This window comes from Artemia franciscana, chromosome 19 (genome assembly GCF_032884065.1).
Source record: "Artemia franciscana chromosome 19, ASM3288406v1, whole genome shotgun sequence".
In the NCBI taxonomy this organism is placed as follows: Eukaryota; Metazoa; Arthropoda; class Branchiopoda; order Anostraca; family Artemiidae; genus Artemia; species Artemia franciscana.
Genome location: NC_088881.1, coordinates 22,109,229 through 22,126,928, shown reverse-complemented (window position 1 = coordinate 22,126,928; position 17,700 = coordinate 22,109,229). Strand labels below are relative to the sequence as shown.

General features: G+C 36.6%; 1 protein-coding gene across 7 annotated transcripts in view; it reads right to left on the bottom strand.

Moving 5' to 3' along the window:
• Window positions 1-17,700, bottom strand: part of LOC136039419 (protein CLEC16A-like) — a 162,798-nt gene that overhangs the window by 55,912 nt on the left and 89,186 nt on the right. The gene's annotated exons all lie outside the window — the stretch shown is intronic.

Sequence of the window (17,700 nt, the reverse complement as noted above, 5' to 3'; positions counted from 1 at the left end):
GTATCAGAGAACCTTGTTGTAGAAGTTTCAAGATCCTATCTACAAAAAACGTAGAATTTCGCATTTTTTGCCAAAAGACAGATCACGGATGCGTGTTTATTTGTTTTTTGTTTGTTTTTTTTTCCAGGGGAGATTTTATCGACTGAGTGGTCCTAGAATGTCGCGAGAGGGCTCATTCTAACGGAAATCAAAAGTTCTAGTGCCCTTTTTAAGTGACCAAAAAATCGGAGGACACCTAGGCCCCCTCCCACGCTCATTTTCCCCAAACTTCACCGAATCAAAATTCTGAGATAACCATTTTATTTACCATAGTCGAAAACCTAATAACTATGTCTTTAGGAACGACTTATACCCCCGCAGTCCCCGTGGAGGGGCTGCAAGTTACAAACTTTGACCTGTGTTTACATATACTAATGTTTACTGGGAAGTGTACAGACGTTTTCAGGGGGATTTTTTTGGTTTATGGGGGGAGATTTGAGGGGGGGTTACGTGGGAGGATATTTTCATGGAGAAACTTCTCATGGGGGAAGAGAATTTCAATGAAGGGGGCGCAGAATTTTTTAGTATTATTTGAAAAAAACAATGAAAAAATAAATATGAAAAGTTTTTTCTACTGAAAGCAAGCAGCAGCATTAAAACTTAAAACGAAAAAAAAAATTATTACGCATATGAGGGGTTTACCTCCTTGTTATACCTCACTCTTTACGCTAAAGTATTTTTTGTAATTTCAACTATTTATTCGACGGCCTTTGTGATTCGGAGGTCATTCTTAAGGAATTGGGACAGAATCTAAGCTTTAATGTAAAGAGCGAGGTATCGACGAGGGTAGAACCCCCTCATATACGCAATAAAAACATACGAATATAGAAGTTCGTTACGTAAGTTGATTCGTAAGTTACGTACATTTTTTACCAATGAAAACGTTTGTAAAAAATTAAAAGTTCTAGTAGCTTTTTTAAGTAATCAAAAACTTGGAGGCAACTAGGCCTCCTCCCTTGCCCCTTTTTTCTCAAAATCTTCTGATTAATTGCAATTAATTAATATGCAAATTTCGTTTTAATTATTTATGTGCGAAGAGCCAAGATCAAAACATGCACTAATTCAAAAACGTCCAGAAATTAAATAAAAAAACAAGTTTTTTTAAATGGAAGTAAGGAGCCACATTAAAACTTAAAACGAACAGAAATTACTCCGTATAAGAAAGGGGCTTTTCCTCCTCAACGCCCCGCTCTTTAGGCTGAAGTTTCTACTGTTTTAAAAATAGAGTTAAGAGAAAGAGTCAAACTTTAGCGTAAAGAACGAGGCGTTGAGGAGGAAAAGCCTCTTTCGTATACGGATTAATTTCTATTCGTTTTAAATTTTAATGTTGTTCCTTACTTTCATTTAAAAAACTTGTTTTTTTATTTATAATATATATATATATATATATATATATATATATATATATATATATATATATATATATATATATATATATATATATAATAAATACTTGAAGTAGTACTTGAAGTATTACTTAAGTACAATTTTGGCAAGTAATTGATATTTGATAGTTAAGTACGAATTTGGAAAGTACTTATTACTTGATATTTAAGTAAAAAAACAGTGAGTACTTAATACTTGATACTTAAGTAAAAATTTGGAGTACTTGTTGCAGCACTGTTTCGGAGTTTTTATTATTTGATCTTTAAACTATTTTGAACAAAAAATATATCTCAAAATTTTGATTGGGTGTATTTGGGGAAAAAGGGCCTTGGGGGGGGGGGGGCTAGTTACCCTCCGATTACTTCTGACTTAAAAAGGGCACTAGAAATTCTGATTTACAATTGAATAAGCCTAATTCAAAGTTTATCCGACCATCCCTTCCATAAAAACCTGATATGTCCCAGGGCACATTTTGGAACACTTGCCCCCGGATTCTGGGGGGCTGTTTTTTTCCATGGAGTTATGTAATATTATCTTTGGTCTATTTTGAATAAATTGGCAATATAAAAAATTTTATTGGACGCATTTGGGAAAAAAATATTGGGAGGGGGGCTAGTCGCCATCGAATCACTTTTGACTCTTAAAAGCGGAATTAGAAATTTCTATTTCTAATCACTTGAGACTGTCACAAAGCTTATACGGCCACCTCTTCCATAAATTTCTTATATGCCTCCGCGGCATAAGTTATAACCCTTCCCCGGGCTCTCGGGGGGATATTGACAAAGAAGTTTTTGTTATCTGATCGTTGCACTATTTCAAACAAACTGGCCATCTCAAAATTTTCATTGGATGCATTGGGGAAAAGAGGCTGTGTGTGTGTGTGGGTGCGGGGATTAGATGACCTCCGTTCGCTTTTGACTCACAAAAAGGTAACTGAAACTTTTAATTTCCAATCGAATGAGCCGCCTTCGAAGTTTATGCGACCACCACGGGGGGTAGATGACCTCCGTTCAATTTTGACTCACAAAAAGGTAACAAAAACTTTCAATTTCCAATCGAATGAGCCGCCTTCGAAGTTAATGCGACCACCCCTTACATAAAAACCTTATGCGCCCCGGGGCATAACTCAAAACACTTGCACCCAGGGTCTGGGGGGGGGGTGTCGACCCCAGAGTTTTTGTTCTCTGATGTTATAATATTTTTTAAATGGCTATCTCAAGATTTGTAACGGATGGGTTTAGAGAAAAAGGGCATAGGGGGCTACTTGCCCTCGGTTCTACTTTGACTCTTAAAAGGGCACTAAAACTTCCGATTTTCAATCGAATAGTTCCTCTGAAGTTTATACGACAACCCTCTCCATATGAAGTACGAAAAAACATTGGACCCGTATGGCCTTTACTATAGGCAACGCTATAGCGTTGCCTAAATGACAATACTACAACGCAGCCTCTGAAAGTTGAGGAGGTGTAAAACTAAATCAAAAGATACTCTGTGTGTCTAGATTCTCAAGATGGATTTTCTAGATTTTATGGGTGTCACATATTATTGAAAATTGCTGAAAAATTCTCTACGAAATATAAATAGTAAACCAAGGTATGGATTCTTCCAGAGAGAACCCGAAAACATTGAAAATGTTCTTCTCTGTCAGTCAAAAACAAGCAAAAATTAATTTCAAAAAACTTTTTCCACAAAAGAAGTTTGTCAAAGAAAAGTGAAGAGCTACATTAAACCAAAGAATTGCTGTGATTTATGTTGGTTTTAAGCTTGGAAAATTAGTCCACTTTATTTCTGCTCATCTTTCAATTAATGTAGCTCTTTAATTTTCTTTGAAAAACTCCTTTGGTGGAAATATTTTATGAATACCTAGTAAGGCTGATTTTAAACTTTGAAAACGTAATTCAAAAATACTCGAAATCAAGAACTAATAAACCATGAAATCAAAAACACTCAAAACCAAGAACTAATAAACCCTGATATATAGCTCCTGAAATCCAATTATTCTGCTTATAAGACGGACAAATTTAAGAAATGATAGGAATTTCTGAAGTTAATTTATTGTCAGAGCCAAACAAAGTGGCGTCAATTCACGGAAATATAAGGCGGAATAGATAGTGATCTATTGCAATTAAAGCAATAGATAGTAATCTATTGAAGTATTGCTCAACTGAGACGGCTGGAAGGTTGCGCCTCATTGTTTGCCGCCCTATTGCTCTTGGTTTCAAAACAGGGATTTCCAGATTCTCACATAGGTCGCAACTTTTCTTAAAATTAAGTGAGAATCTGACCTCTTTTTTACAGTTATTGCGGACATTACCATGGCGTCAGAAAGGTCATGACTTTCTCTCTGCAATTACAAACTAAATGACAAAGTCAGGGAAAACAAATATTCGAATAGAAAGAGGCTCGCCAAAAAGTTATATTTTTCAATCTCATTTTGAAGAAGCTGAGCATTTCATTGACCTGAAGCATATGTCTTCTGCCTAAAGGCTTGCCAATGCTTGGAGCCTCTTTTGTGTGCGACCATGAACATACCTGCCCTTGGCATGGAACCAGTGCAGTATTTCGCCTTTTCATTATCTCCGAAAATTTCCCTCGCGTCTTTCCAGTTTTTAAATGCACACTTTACTAATTCTCCAGGATATCAACTTTACTGCATATTTTACATAAGCGATAGAGACCTTTGGGGGGAGAGAATTTTGACCTCCTCTCCAAATCCTTGCTTGTCTGCATTCCTGCTATCATTGACAGGTGATAGACTGTCAACTTTGAAACTGCAGACATTATAGGGGTCAGGTGGTAATTTGATGGATAAAGTGGGTCACCACCTTGGAAAGCAAATGATCTCAGTCAACTTGCCGTTTAATGAAATCATCCTGGGGTAAAGCACATGTACATAATGCGTGTCTATAAACACGAGAATTACTGTCTTCAACGAGTTTGTTGATGCCTCGTTCCTTCCTTCGGGAGTTCCCTTTTTGGGAATGTCACAAAATACAGCAGCAAGTCTTGACTGGAGGAAAGCAGGTAAGATTTAAATTAAAAGAAAGTGAGTCAATATTCTCACCAATAATTGCAGAATTAGTGTTGGGAAAATTAATAAAGGTAAAGGATACGGCATTAGACTTTACAGTCCCTACCGGCGGTGCTGATCTCCGTTTCTTGGCCCTTCAGCCAGGAAGTACAATGGGGGGTTGAGGGCCAGCCATCCTGTGCTTTCGCACATCCTTCCTGTTTACCTTCCCCAGATTTCTCCGGGTACCCATTTAGAGCTGGGTCGACTCTGGCTAAGCTTACAGAGTCACGCCACTGACCCCCGTCCCAAACTGAAGAATTGGGTACACCGGGATTCGAACCCGCGTCCTCTCAGACAAAGAATCCCGAATCTAGCGCACCAATCCACTCGGCCAGGACGGCTAATGAATATTATTCATTAGAAATTAATTAACTAGGGGAATTAGTGCTAAGGACTAAATAAAAAGGTAATACATAAACAACCTCAGCTTTGAAAAATCAATCGACCTCCAAAAATAAAAATTCTAGCTCAAAACAGACCATTAAGCCCTACATGTAACTGTTGCTTCTACTACATTGACCACTCCTATTACAACTACTCCGACATCACTGTTAGTGGCACTACTAATCCTACAACCACCGTTTCTAACAAAACTGCTTCTACCACACTATTTACACATAGACTGCTCCGACAACGACTACTCCCGCCACAACCCCTCTGTTCCAATTGCAACTCTTATCCTAACATGACTACTATCCCAAAACTACTATTGCTACTGTCATTACTACAAACACAAAACCTACCACAGCTCCTACCATATCTACTTTCATTACGATTACTACTAAACCCACTAACACCCATAATGCAAGCATCATTACAACTTATATCACAGATACTCCTACCATTCCAACCCTGATCTCTTACCTACCAATATTTCTACCATGACTACTGTTTTTGCAACTATCATGACTCTTGTCATCAAAAATGCTGCTCCTCCTGCTACAAATGCTTCTACCACGACTGACCGTGCAACATATGTTCCAACCAGGATTTATCCTATCATGAACACTTTTAGGACGGCTAATCCTGCCATGACTACTCCTACCGCAATCGATGCTGCTATCGCTACTACTATTACTGCAAGGTCTCCAATTTCAACTGCTCCAGCTACAAACAATCAAACCAATCCTAATCTTACCGCAATTTTTCAACCACCACTACTTTTTACCATGACCAGTTATCAAGACGACAACTATTATCAAGAACTTTGCTGTCACTACCCGTATAACTAATACTGCTACCACGACTACTTCAGCCTCAACCAAAGCTACTGTAACTCCTACCTCGACTGTTCCGACTACAGCTGCCCCTACCTTAACCACTGCTACTGCTACAATCCACAGTAAACTCCTACCACCACTCCTCCAACTAAAGATGAAGATACAGGTAATTTATTCGTGATTCATTATTGAATTTATTCAGCTGTATATAAAGATAATTTCATTCTTGATAATTCATTTTTATTCTAAATATTCACATCTCACACGATTACACTTCGGACACAAGTGGATAGCGGTAGAATTTGGTTTTACAGCAGCATGAAGAACCACATTTTGGAACAATTTGCAGCTATTTCTTTTGAGTAGGCGTTAAATTATAATTTAACGCCTATTTCAAAACAAGTACCTGCAAATACTTGACAAATAATTATTAGTGAAATACTATTAAATAAAACAGTCGTTTAGTTCGTTAAAACACATCACATTAAAAACTGGCTAAACTCTCATGCCAAAATAGCCAAATTCAGCATTTTTACGCATTCATGTAGCAATAGGAACATACATGAACAAGCTAACGAAGACTAACAGGCAAACAAAAAATAAAATAATAGCAATGCTATTAAACAAAGACGAGCAAGACAGAACACTTAGAAAAGCAAATACTTGATGCTTAATAAACTGAACGTTACTATTCCAACCAGGTCCCCTTATAGCATAGGTTCTGCAGCAACGATAGGTGCTATCCCGACAGCATTTTTTAAGATTAAATAAAAAAAAGTTTTTTTTAAATGAAAGTAAGGAGCGACATTAAAACCTAAAACGAACAGAAATTACTCCGTATATGAAAGGAGCTGTTCCCTTCTCAACACCCCGCTCCTTACGCTAAAGTTTGACTCTTTCTCTCAATTCTACTTTATTAAACAGCAAAAAAAAACGTTAGCGTAAAGAGCGGGGTGTTGAGAAGGGAACAGCCCTTTTCATACACAGAGTAATTTCTGTTCGTTTTAAGTTTTAATGTCGCTCCTTATTTTCAGTTAAAAAAAACTTGTTTTTTTTAATTTATTTCATTTCTGACCGTTCTTGAATTAATGTATGTTTGATTTTGGCTCTCCGCACATAAACAATCAAAATGAAATTTGCATATAAATTACTTTTTGGCTAAATGGCTTTCATTCAGTTTTGATCGAACGATTTTGAGAAAAAAGGGGTGGGGGAGGAGGCCTAGTTGCCCTCCGATTTTTCAATTACTTAAAATGGCAACTAGAACTTTTACTTTTTAACGAACGTTTTTATTAGTGAAAAATGTACCTAACTTAAGAATTAACTTACGTAACGAACTTCCATATTCGTATATTTTTATCATGTATATGAGGGGGTTTGTCCCCTCGTTAATGCCTCGCTCTTTACACTAAAGCTTAAATTTTGTCCCAATTCTTTTAGAATGACCCCTGAATCACAAAGGCCGTAGAATAAATAGTTGAAATTATTAAAAATACTTTAGCGTAAAGAGCGAGGTATTGAGAAGGAGAAGAGCCCCTCCACTTCGTAATAATCTCTGTTCGTTTTAAATTTTAATGCTCCTCCTTACTTTCAGTTGAAAAAACTTTTTCATATTTATTTTTTATTGTTTATTTATAATAATGCTAGAAAATCATGCGCCCCCTTCATTGAATTTCTCTTCCCCCATGACAAATTCCTCCAAGAAAAGATCCTCCAACGTACCCTCCCCCTCAACCCCCCCCCCCCTAACCAGAAAAATCCCGCTGGAAACGTCTGTACACTTCCCAATAACCATTACTGTATGTAAACACTGGTCAAAGTTTGTAACTTGCAGTCCCTCCCCCAGGGACTGTGGGGGAGTAAGTCATCCCCAAAGACATAGTTATTACGTTTCTCGACTATGCTGAACAAAATGGCTATCTCAAAATTTTGATCCGTTGACTTTGAGAAAAAATAAGCGTGAGAGGGGGCCTAGGTGCCCTCCAATTTGTTCGGTCACTTAAAAAGGGCACTAGAACTTTTAATATCCGTTAGAATGAGCTTCTTGTGAAATTCTAGTACCACTTGGTCGATCCGATGACCCCTGAAAAAAAAAAAAAAAAAAAAAAAAAAAAACGCACCCGTGATCGGCATTCTGGCAAAAAATTCGAAGTTCCACATTTTTATAGATAGGAGCTTGAAACTCCTTGACTAGGTTTCTCTGATACGCAGAATTCGATGATGTAATTTTCGTTAAGATTCTATGACTTTCAGGGGGTGTTTCCTCCTATTTTCCAAAATTAGGCAAATTTTCTCAGGCTCGTAAAATTTGATGAATAAGACTAAATTTAATGAAACTTATATATTTAAAATCAGCATAAAAACCCGATTCTTTTAATATATCTCTTGGTATCAAAATTCAATTTTTTAGAGCTTCGTTTACTATTGAGTAAGAACTGAAAGTAAGGAGCGACATTAAAACTTAAAACGAACAGAAATTACTCCGTATATGACAGGGGCTGTTCCCATCTCAACGCCCCAATCTTTACGCTAAATTTTGACTCTTTCTCTCAATTGTACTTTATCAAACAGTAAAAAACGTTAGCGTAAAGAGCGGGGCGTTGAGAAGGTAACAGCCCCTTTCATACACAGAGTAATTTCTGTTCGTATTAAGTTTTATTGTCGTTCCTTACTTTCAGTTAAAAAAAAACTTGTTTTTTTTTAATATTTAATTTCTGAACATTTTTGAATTAATGCATGTTTGATTTTGGCTCTCCGCACATAAATAATCAAACTGGAAAATGCATATCAATTCTTTTTTTTTTGGCTAAATGGCTTTCTCTTAGTTTTGATCAGCCGATTTTGAGAAAAAGGAATTGGGAGGCTTAATTGCCCTCCGATTTTTCAGGTACTTAAAAAGGCAATTGGAACTTTTAATTTTTAACGAATGTTTTTATTAGTAAAAAATGTACGTAACTTAAGAATTAACTTACGTAACGAACTTCTATTTTTGTATATTTTTATTATGTATATGAGGGGGTTTGTCCCCTCGTTAATACCTCGCTCTTTACACTAAAGCTTAAATCTTGTCCTAATTCTTTAAGAATGACCCCTGAATCACAAAGGCCGTAGAATAAATAGTTGAAATTACTAAAAACACTTCAGCGTAAAGAGCGAAGTATTGAGGAGAAGAGCCCCTCAACTTCGTAATAATCTCTGTTCGTTTTTAAGTTTTAATGCTTCTTCTTACTTTCAGTTAAAAAAAACTTTTTCACGTTTGTTTTTTCATTCTTTATTTATAATAATGCTAGAAAACCCTGCGCCACCTTCATTGAATTTCTCTTCCCCCATGACAAATTCCTCCAAGGAAATATCCTCCAACGTAGCCCCCTCCCCTCAACCAAAAAATCCTCCTGAAAACGTCTGTACACTTCCCAATAACCATTACTGTATGTAAACACAGGTCAAACTTCGTAACTTGCAGCTCCTCCCCCAGGGACTGTGGGGGAGTAAGTCATCCCCAAAGACATAGTTATTATGGTTTTCGACTATGCTGAACAAAATGGATATCTCAAAATTTTGATCCGTTGACTCTTGCCAAAAATTAAGCATGGGAGGGGGTCTAGGTGCCCTCCAGTTTTTTGGTCACTTAAAATGGGCAATAGAACTTTTAATTTCCGTTAGAATGAACCGTCTTGCGACATTCTAGTACCACTTGGTCGATACGATGACCCCTGAAAAAAAACAAAACAAAAAAACAAATAAACACGCACCCGTGATCGGTTCCACATTTTTCCACATCAAGTTCCACATTTTTGTAGATAGGAGCTTGAAACTCCGATACGGTGAATGCGATGATGTGATTTTTGTTAAGATTCTATGACTTTTAGGAGTGTTTCCCCCTATTTCCCAAAATAAGGCAAATTTTCTCAGGCTCGTAACTTTTGATGAGTAAGACTAAATTAATAAGACTAAATGATAAGACTAAATTGATAAGACTAAATGATGAAACTTATATATTTGAAATCAGCATAAAAATCCGATTCTTTTAATATATCTCTTCGTATAAAAATTCCGTTTTTTAGAGCTCCGTTTACTATTGAGCTGGGTCACTCCTTACTACAGTCCGTTACCACGAACTGTTTGATTACTTATACTACAAGTATTACCTCCGCCCCGAGTACTATTATCACCTTAGTGCCATTAAAATATAAAAACTACATTAATTAAAAAACGAGCGGAAATGAAACTAAAAACTAAGTTTTCCAAAAAAAAGTAAAAACTAATTAAAATTAATTAAGAAGAAGTTAGCTTATGTAATATTTAATATTCTAAACAAGGAGAAATTACTATGAATTAAAACCGAAAATTTAATAATATTAAAATGAGCTGAAGCTCAATACAAGATATATTTTAAACTGTCTATTGTAACATAAAACAATAAAAATACTGTTCAAACTTGTAGAGCAAATTTAAACGTATTTAATACTAAATTAATACCGTATCCAAATTTTCATTGGACAATTTAGGATGACGTCCAGAGCTTATATCCAAAAGCTCATCCCAAGGTTACGCTTCCTTCAAGCCATCCTCACTCTCTGAACGTCACGACTATGACTGTTTCGGTTGTAATCAAACATTTCGTGGTAACGAACTGTAGTAAGGAGCGACCCGGCTCAATAGTAAACGAAACTCTAAAAAACGGAATTTTGATGCTAAAATATACATCAAAAGAATCAGATTTTCATGCTGATTTTAAATATATAAGTTTCATTAAATTTAGTCTTTGTCATCAAAAGTTACGAGCCTGAAAAAATTTGCCTTATTTTAGAAAATAGGGGAAAACACCCCCTAAAAGTCACAGAATCTTAACGAAAATCACACCATCACATTCGGCGTATCAGAGAACCCTATAGCAAAGTTTTCAAGCTCCTATCTACAAAAATGTGGAATTTCGTATTTTTTTTTTTGCCAGAAGACAAATCACGGGTGCGTGTTTATTTGTTTGTTTGTTGTTTTTTTCCAGGGGTCAACGTATCGACCAAGTGGTCCTAGAATGTCACAAGATGGCTCATTCTGACGGAAATGAAAAGTTCTAGTGCCCTTTTTAAGTGACCAAAAAAATTGGAGGGCACCTACGCCCCCTCCCACGCTCATTTTTTCTCCAAAGTCAACAGATCAAAATTTTGAGATAGCCATTTTGTTCCGCATAGTCAAAAACCATAATAACTATGTCTTTAGGAATGACTTACTCCCCAACAGTCCCTGGGAGAGGGGCTGCAAGTTACAAACTTCGACCAGTGTTTACATATAATAATGGTTATTGGCAAGTGTACAGTCGTTTTCAGGGGATTTTTTTTTTGGTTTTGGGGGTGGGGTTAAGGGGAGGGGGCTATGTGGGAGGATCTTTCCTTGGAGAAATATGTCATGAGGGAACAGAAATTCAATGAAAAGGGCGCAGAATTTTCTAAAATTACTATAAAAAAAAAACAATGAAAAAATAAACATGGAAAAGTTTTTTCAATTGAAAGTAAAGAGTAGCATTGAAACTTAAAACGAACAGAGATTATTACGCATATGAGGGGTCCTAAAAATACTTTAGCATAAAGAGTGAGGTATTTAGGAGGAGATAAATACCTCGCTCTTTATGCTATAGTATTTTTAGTAATTTCAACTATTTATTCTACGGCCTTTCTGATTCAGGGGTCATTCTTAAAGAATTGGGACAAAACTTACGATTTAGTGTAAAGAACGAGGCATTAACGAGGGTACAAACCCCCTCATATACATAATAAAAATTAAAGAATATAAAAGTTTGTAACGTAAGTTAATTCTTAAGTTACGTATATTTTTTACTAATAAAAATATTCGTTAAAAATTAAAATTTATAGTTGCCTTTTTATGTAACCGAAAAAAATTGCATGGCAACTAGGCCTCCTTCCCCATCCCTTATTTCTCAAAATCGTCTGATCAAAACTAAGAGAAAGCCATTTAGCCAAAAAAGGAATTAATATGAAATTCATTTTAATAATTTATGTGTGGAGAGCCAAAATCAAACATGCATTAATTCAAAAACGTTCAGAAATTACAAAAAAAAACTAGTTTTTTTAACTGAAAGTAAGGAGCGACATTAAAACTTAAAACGAACAGAAATTACTCCGTATATGAAATGGGTTGTCCCCTCCGCAATCCCTCGCTCTTTACGCTAAAGTTTGACTCTTTGCCACAATTCTGCTTTTTAAAACAATTAAAAGCTTTAGCGGAAAGAGCGAGGGATTGTGGAGCGGACAACCCATTTCATATACGGAGTAATTTCTGTTCGTTTTAAGTTCGCTCCTTACTTTCAGTTAAAAAAACTAGTTTTTTTTATGTAATCACAAAAAAGGAAAGACCTTGTTTACAAGACAACACAACTCCACATAATTATAAGCTTCTTCCATTGAGTAGCAGGAAATCGTACACTGAAGACAAAATAAATGTCGAAGACATCTCTTTTTTTTGTCACTCCTTTCAGGTTAAAACAATAATCAATGGATAAAAAGTCTAAGAAGTGCAACGACCCAAAGATTACTTTTGAGATTAAGCTACAGGTCCCATTGAACGATCATCGCCTTTTAAGAGTCAAAGCACGATTCCATTGCTCTCAATTCTGGTAACATATTTGGGCTCAAAATTAAGCATTTTTCCCTTCAATAATGTTGATTAATATGGACAGCCTTTAGCAAGAATTTCTTCATTGACCTAGCTAGACTTGTGAACCAAGAGGTATAACAAACAATTGTTTCGCGTAGCAACACTACTACTTTCGTCTCCCCCCTTCATGATTAGCAGTCGGTAGCTCGGAAATTGTAAGAGAAAACAAATCGAAACTTTTTACCAATATTGAGATCTTTAACAGATTACTTGTTCTAATTGTATTTCGTGTCACAGACTTAGGTTTATTTAAAGAAATCAACATTTCATTATCGTGATAAACCTAAAGTGTGAGTCTCGCGTAAAGTGGTGAATATTCCATTACATTTTGGAAAGGTACGTATCATTCTTGCTGGGGCCAAAAAAGGTCATTTTCTCTTGTTACTAAACCAGCGTTTACGACACACAGCTCAAGTTGGAGTTTTATAATCTACGAGGGTGATCTGAAAAGTTTTCAACCCTAACATGAAGATAGCCGCACTCAGTAATAAAAGCTAGAGTATGTGGATGAACAGGTAGTCACAATTCCAGCCATTTTGGACGTAAAACTATCTGAAAATTGTTCGTGTGAGTGGTTTTGAGATTTTTAGGGGAAAACAGAAAGATACCGTTTGCATTGAGGTGACATTAGACAGTTTTCAACCTAGGCAAATAAAAATGGGTTGGATAGTGTGTACATGGACTTTGTATTATCATTTACCACTAGGAAACTAGTTCAAATGGGAGTTAGACATGTGATGTTCCCTGGCCAGAAGTCCTGATTCAATACGAAACTCAGTGAGGCCCCAAATAGACCCATGACCGATTGATCACAAGCCTTTTTTTCCCTCTCACCATTTACTTCTTTGGGAGAAAATCAGGCATGTTCCAGCTTTGTTTAAACTAATATAATGCAAGAATTTTCAATCTTCAGGATTGTAAGGTAAAGGTAAAAAAGGTAAAGGACAAGGTAAAGGTAAAAGGTAAACAGACTTTACAGTTCGTACCGGCGGTGCTGATCTCCGTTTCTTGGCCCTTCAGCCAGGAAGTGCAATGGGGGGTTGGGTGCCAGCCATTCTGTACTTTCGCACACCCTTCCTATTTACCTTCCCCAGATTTCTCCAGGTACCCATTTAGAGCTGGGTCGCAGGATTGTGAGACAAAAGTGGGGACCATAGCCCCTCCTACATACATCTCCATGGTTTTTTGAGCAGAAGAACAGCTATGTAGGCACGTAGCAGCCCGTTTCAACCAGAATAACAAAGGAATTTTTCATCAGTAGAATTAGAGGCACAATGCTGACAGAGTGCTCCAACAGCACTACACCTTTCCACACCTGTTCTTGTAGAAATGCATGCATGCTACATTTTTCAAAAGTGAAATCGTGGAACAATTTGCAACGTTGTTAGGCTTGACTTGACCCTAGTTGCTAAGCTTGAGCACGTTTATTTATTTAATTTTAATTGTTGTGATTTTGTGATGGTGGGAGATGGTGTGGACTTGGATTTGAATTTCGAGTACGAAGTGATAAGTAAAAATAACACAAAATTATTTAATTGGATTTCTTGTTTTTTTTTTTAAGAAGAGACTCTTTATTTGGTATTTATTTTTGTTCTAACCCCTATGTAACCGGCCATGGAGCCTTGTAGGGGTAGAGAGTTATTTTTGTCCGTTTATTTTGATGTTATTAAACTGAACTGAACTGAACGTACGTTATTGGAGGTGCAAAGCAGGCACAGGGCTTCTTCACATACTCTACCTCTCTCGTAATCAACCTTCTAGTAGAAAGCTTGGCATGCTGCCGTCTGTTTGAACAAGTACCGAGTAAGGATTTTTTAAACCGTACCATTGTAGAACCAAGCAGGGCTTAAGTTTCCTCCGGTACCGTAAGAAGATAAGCATATCGTACCTTTGTTTGAGCAGGAATAATGCAAGAGCTTTAATCTTTATATTGGATGATCTCTGTCCCTTTGACCTCTATGTTTTCAGCAAAACGATAGGCATGTCGCAATTTGTTTCGAAAAATTCGATGATCTTCAGCCTGTATTTGAGGTAAACAATTGATCCGTAGCCCCTCCAACAGCCCACCTTACTCTCTCTCTCTCTCTCTCTCTCTCTCTCTCTCTCTCTCTCTCTCTCTCTCTCTCTTTCTCTCTCTCTCGCAGAAAGTTATGCATGTTGCACTTGTAACCAGTTCCACACTATTTGGAACAGAATCAGGCCGCGATTTTCTATTTGCATTATTGGTAAGAGAGAATGGCTCTTGGCTTACCCAAACCACAAAGGATGCTCTTCTTTAAGGGCAAGAGGTTACATATTTGTACTAACTGGTTGATCTTTCTAATCGTTGCTTCCAATACATTGGAGGGTAGGAAAATTTGTCTTCATGTATGCGGTTATACAGCAATACAATGCGACGCACAGACGTAGTTCCATAATTACTAGCGAAATGCTTATGCAGCTATCACTCGGTGATAGACATAAAATAAAACTGTTCACATCACCAAATATATCAGGAATAGATATTAGTCGTTGTGCAACGAGGCATAGCCGCACAGTAACGTAGCCATAGCTTTTACATCCAGCATTTTTAGAGACAACCCCATCGACTTGGTTAGGTTATATGTTTTGGGGTAAGTAATTTAAAAAGTTGCAACATTGATTAGGTTTCAAGAAAAAAAAAGGGAAAAGCTGGTTACACCCTTAAGAAAGGTATCATCTTTTCTTCCTTTTTTGTAGACATAACACAGACTTTTGAGGGGTACATAACGAGGGGTAATCAATGACGAAAAAATATGACCAAATCAGCAGAACCTCGCACAGCACAAGCAACGTAAATCTAGTTTCTTGTTTTCTATTACTTTTTTTTATTAAATTTGATTTGGTGATACTAATTTCAAACTGGCACAAAAAGCAGAATCATCTCTCCAAAAAAGTGACATAAAAAACAAACAATCCAAAGAGAAAGAAAAACAAATAAAAAGAATTATGTAGTTGAATCCAGGCAAATTCCCCTAAAAAAGTTTCACGTGACAAATGTCCGTTTGTTTCCTAATAACAAATACTGTATGTAAATAATGAACAAAATGCAAAACTTACATCCCTTTCTCTAGGGACTATGGGGTCATGTCGTTCCCAGAGCCATATTCATTGGAACCGACCTTTCACTTATGCTCAACCAAATGGCTATTTGGAAACTTCAATTGGATGTCTTAGGGAGAAAAGGAGGCGTGGCATGGGATCTAATTGCCCTCCAATCTGATTGCTACTACTACTACTACTACTACTAAAAACACACCACAGCACCAAACCACCTGAGGCCAACATAGCTGTGTACACTCCTCCTCCACCCCAATCTATTGAAAGGTTCCATTTTACACCCTCCCAGGAAGTTCCTATTTCACTTAATTGTTTCCTTAAGACTTCCTCCCACCCCAACCAAGGACGATCTGCTTTTTGTTTAGTCCTAGATAGTTGGCCAAAAAGTACAATCTTTGGCAATCTGTCATCCTTCATCAGCAGAACGTGCCCTAGCCATCTGAAAATTTCTCTCATTATAGCTCAAGAAAGCGGGATTGAACCACACTTTTTTACAACCTATTGTGTGAAATAAGGTCAGTTAGGGTACCCAAAACCTCGGTACCCAAACCCATAGGCAATTTCTCTGGGAAACATCTAACGAATCTTCCTCCGTTTTTTCTGAACGCCCATGCTTTAGAGCCATACTTGACGAGTGTCATCACTGTAGCTTCCAATATTCGAATCTTGGTTCACAGACTTATCATACTACTCTCCAAAATCTGTCTCAACTGTAAAAAAAACACACTTGACCATTCTACTTTTAACATTTCCATTGCACCCACCGTTTTTACTAATAATACTAATTAAGTAAGTGAAGATGTCCACTTGATCGATCTTTTCGTTACCCAATATCACCTATTCATTTTCACTTATTCCTAGCTTTAGCGACTTAGTCGTCTTAACAATAATTTTCAAACTTATTCTAGCACCCTGAACTTGCAAAACCTCGAAAAGTTTACTCATTTTGCTAACATTTTGATCTAGAAAGTCTAAATCATTAGCCAGGTAAGTTTTAATTTCCCATTGGATTCCGTCTTCTGCCATTGCCTTTCCTGTGCTTCATAAGATAATGTCCATCAAAATAATCCATATTAATGGGAATAGAACAGAACCCTGCTCAGCTCATGATTTAATACGAAACCAGCTAGGGTGCATTATTATGCCAAAACATCCACATTCGAGCCTTCCGATAAATACAGAATTAGTTCTAAGAAAGGGGATGGAGGTAGAAATTGATATATAATCCCTCTTGATTTCCAGGAATATTTCTGATCTAAGCCTAATTAAGACAGTAAAGAGTAATATTAAACCCAAAATTAGCAGAGTTTATACCTTATAGGAGGGGGTCAGCCCCCTCCTTATCCCTAACCTCGACTTGTGGTCGTAAAAACTTCGGAGAATGCTCATTCGATCGGATATTACGAGTTCTGGTGTTTTTTTTTTTTTTTTTGTTTTTTTTTTTAGTCAAAAGTGATTGGATACCAACCATCTCTTGTCCTAAAACATTTTTTTTGCATCTGGTGCTTTTGTTATCCCTTAGGACGGATCAATATTTTGAGGTACCTAATTTGCGCTTTCTCTGTGGCAGCTCAATTTTTCATGTGGGGGAATTTTCCATGGTAGAAATTATCCGAATGGTGGGGATTTTCCGCAGGGGGGAGGGACACCGATCACCGTCAATCCCATCCTTGGCGTGTTCCTCATTTTTAATATATTAATAAGAGATTTTTTTTTAGAGAACACATTACGACGGTTAGATACCGACTTGTCACATTTCGCAATGGATATCCTGCAACTGATACAAATTTGATACAAAATACGAACAGATAATCTAGATTCACGTCGCAATAAACCTTTTGCTGTAGTATATATATATATATATATATATATATATATATAAATATATATATATATATATATATATATATATATATATATATATATATATATGTCCCTCAATAAAAATGAAATAAAGCTTGTGACTAAGTCCCTCTTTATGCTGAGTGATTTCTACTTTTAAAGACTATAGCTCTTTCATTTCGCAACTAGAGATCAGAATCTAGATGAATTAAGGTCAAGTAGAAAATAAAATAAAAACTTCCTGCAGCATTCCTTTCCAATCTATTCGTGAAGTCCAATGGGCGTATACATTAATATACCGTTACTTAAAACTTTCTAAGCTATGCTGAATCAAGTTACCAATTTAAAGAACAGGCTTTGGTATTTTCCAACCTTAAGAAAAAAAAAAAA